Genomic DNA, 3,310 nt, shown 5'->3' with positions numbered 1-3,310 from the left:
AGGAGCTAACATTTTTAAAATTTTATTAAATATTTCAAGCACACACATTTGTTAAAGAGGTCAGAGATATCAAATGCTATAAGTATTCATTTAGCTGTTTACATTTTAATGTGTTTTTACCTTGTCAAAAACTTCTTCCTTCACTTAGTATTTACTGTCATGACTTGATCATGCAAATAGTTCATTTTCCATTTTCCAGTTTTAAAGTCTGTGACCTACCTGCTCACCTTTCTAGCAAAAGTGCAGCATTAACGCAACAGGCTGTATTCCACAGTACAATTAATGTTTGCATAAAAGTAAAATCACACCGAATGTCTGTTGGTGAATTAAGTTTAAAAGAATGTTTAGGCTGTGTTCAACAAGCAGGCACAGAATGATCATACTTTTATAGCTGTGTGTCATAGCCTCTATTACAAAAAAATGCATGTTTTATTATACTAATTACAGCCCTCCCCAAAAAATTGTAGTTAGTAGGAATAAACAAAATGGTATTAAACAAAGAACTAGTGCATGAAATTGTGACATGGTTTGCTCATGTTTTTATTCTGGTGTCTTATTTTTTTAATTTTTTGTTCTTTCCTTTTCTATTGTGGAGTAATTCTTCTTTAGTTGATTAGAGTAATGAAACCCCTTTCTCCCATGGTCAGAAAACCAGTTATAAGAACCTTGAGTACCACTTCCTTTGTTAATTTCCCTTAAGAAGGACTTTTTTGAACCACTGTATTGGAAGATAAAGCAGTTTTTGTTTGTTCATAGCACATCCTATCTAATAATAGACAAACATGGTAATTGACCTTACCTTTGCTATGCCTCCCATTGGCTAATCAGCATGATATGCAAATTAACTGTGAACAAAGATGGCGGCTAATTTGCATACTGCAGACAGGGCTGGACAGCGCCATCCCGCCTGCCCTGCCGCCATCCGAGCCTGCTATCTGCGACCTGGGGCAGCGGGTGTCCATGTGCAACCCAACCCGGGGCAGCCGGGCGGTGTAGCAGCGATCGGCCAGCCCACCTGGCCTCCATCCGGGCATCCCGTGTGCGACCCGACCCGGGGCGGCACCCCAACCCCTGGATTGGCCCTGCCGTGTGTGTGACCCGGGGAGGAGGGGCAGGCACCGAGGGATTAGGCCTGCCATCTGCCACCCAGGGAGTGGGCCTAAGCCAGCAGGATGGTTATCTCCTGAGGGGTCCCAGACTGTGAGAGGGCACAAGTGGGGCTGAGGGACTTTTTTTCCAAGGGATCGGGCCTGCCATCTGCCACCCCAGGAGTGGGCCTAAGCCAGCAGGTGGTTATCTCCCGAGGGGTCCCAGACTGTGAGAGGGCACAAATGGGGCTGAGGTACCACCCCCCCACCACTGCACAAATTTTTGTGCACCGGGCCTCTAGTCTATACTAATAAAAGCGTAATATGCTAATTAGACCCTACAGCCAAATGACCTCCTGGATGTCATTCCAGATATCCTTCTGGACAAAGCCACATGGTGGAGGCTGAGGCAGAGGCAATTAAGGGCTATCAGGCCAGCAACAGAGCAGATAGGGGTGATCAGGCAGGCAGGCAGAGTGGTTAGGGGTGATCAGGCAGGCCAGCAGAGGGATTAGGGGCGATCAGGCAGGCATGCAGGCGAGTGGTTAGGAGCCAGCGGTCCCGGATTGCGAGAGGGATGTCCAACTGCAAGTTTAGGCCTGATCCTGCGGGCTCAGGCCTAAACCAGCAATCAGACATCCCCTGAGGGGTCCTGGATTGGAAAGGGTGCAGGCTGGGCTGAGGGACCCCTCCCACACCCGTGCACAAATTTCGTGCACAGGGCTTATAGTAAAATCTATAATGACCTTTGAAATGTCCTTAATTTTGCTAATATTTAGCTATTCAGAATTTGTCGGTTAAATTTAAATGTCTGTCTGGTGGGATCGTTGAGCTGACAGCTAACAGCATGATGCTCACAGTGTGTCTGCCTCATCCATGAGTGAGGTTCAAAGTACCCTCCTAGGGAACGTTTCCTCTTTGATTTATACCTAATCACATGTTTGTTTCACTTGCATTAAATGAATGATACAGATGTAAAGTGAATGTGATGGAATAGTATTCTATATTCTATGAGCAGTAGCTTTTGCTTTACAAAATCAGCATCCCTTGGTTTGTCCTCAGCTAACCCAGCAAATGAAAGTGATCAGACCTGGTTGATCCTTACTCTCATTTGGCATTGCCCTTTCCCTTCCTGCCACGAAAATGGCTAATGATCTCCCTGCATTAAATCTGTGACCTTTGCAAACCTAAGATTAAATACTTTACTTTTAGATATTATATATATGAAACAATTCCAAATTTTAAAGCTACATCAACTTATTAATGCATAGAAAATAGATACATAATAACTAAATGTTCTTTTCTTAAATTTTCAGGATAAATGAATTGAAGTGATGGACTCTGACTTGCAGAGTAGTAAGATGTGAAAGGAATGCACTTCTGTTTAAGGACCCTGACCTTGACTCACTCACTGTTCAAGAGAAGAAAACAAGAAAAGTGAATCTCATCTATAAGAGAAAGTAAATCATTGACTTTTAAATGGTTATTACAGTTAAGTATCTATTCAAAACATTTGTGATTTAGTTAATAAAAGTATTAATGATCTGTGTTGTGTGCCCAATTGAGATCCAGTTTTTTATTGTTATTTTTCTTCAATTAGGGGCAAAAATAGAGGGGGCAACTTCCAAATGATGCCTTTTTCAGATCCTAGGACCTTTTGACTCTAGGTCACCAGTGTAAATTGGTTCAAGATGAAAATTACCTGGCACTAACCTGATGGTTACACAGAGATGTCACTGAAAAATGGTGGCTTCCATCGAACCTCAGGAAACTGAGGTTCACAGCCACTTTGGCAGTTATGGTGTTAGCCAGATATGGGTCTGCCATTCTAGGTCAAGGACAGCAAATTAAGTAAAGACAGGAATTTAGTTGGAAACATTTGTGTGTTGCTTTTGTGTGATGTGATACTCTTGGAGATCATGGTGTTCACTCTTGGGTGTTGCCATTCACACATTCTTCCTTCAACAGATTTAGGGTAATTTTTAAAAATATATTTTTATTGATTTCAAAGAGGAAAGGAGAGGAAGAAAGAGATAGAAACAATGATGAGAGAATCATTGATCAGCTGCCTCCTGCATGCCCCCTACTGGGGATTGAGCCTGCAACTTGGGCATAAGCCCTGGACCTGAATGGAACCTGGGACCTTTCAGTCCGCCAGCCCACATTCTATCCATTGAGCCAACAGGCTAGGGCAGATTTAGGGTAATTTTATTGATGAATGT

General features: G+C 43.0%; 1 long non-coding RNA gene across 1 annotated transcript in view; it reads left to right on the top strand.

Moving 5' to 3' along the window:
- LOC106726324 overlaps window positions 1-2,520 on the top strand; it is a 7,498-nt gene extending 4,978 nt beyond the window's left edge. The window contains exon 3 of the long non-coding RNA XR_001362375.1: window positions 2,405-2,520. This is a non-coding gene — a long non-coding RNA (uncharacterized LOC106726324). The remainder of the gene's footprint in view (window positions 1-2,404) is intronic.
- Window positions 2,521-3,310: the final 790 nt, after the last annotated feature.

This window comes from Myotis brandtii, unplaced genomic scaffold, assembly GCF_000412655.1.
Source record: "Myotis brandtii unplaced genomic scaffold, ASM41265v1 scaffold106, whole genome shotgun sequence".
Taxonomy (NCBI): domain Eukaryota; kingdom Metazoa; phylum Chordata; class Mammalia; order Chiroptera; family Vespertilionidae; genus Myotis; species Myotis brandtii.
Note: the sequence above shows the minus strand (reverse complement) of the source record. Positions and strands in the feature narration are given on the sequence as shown.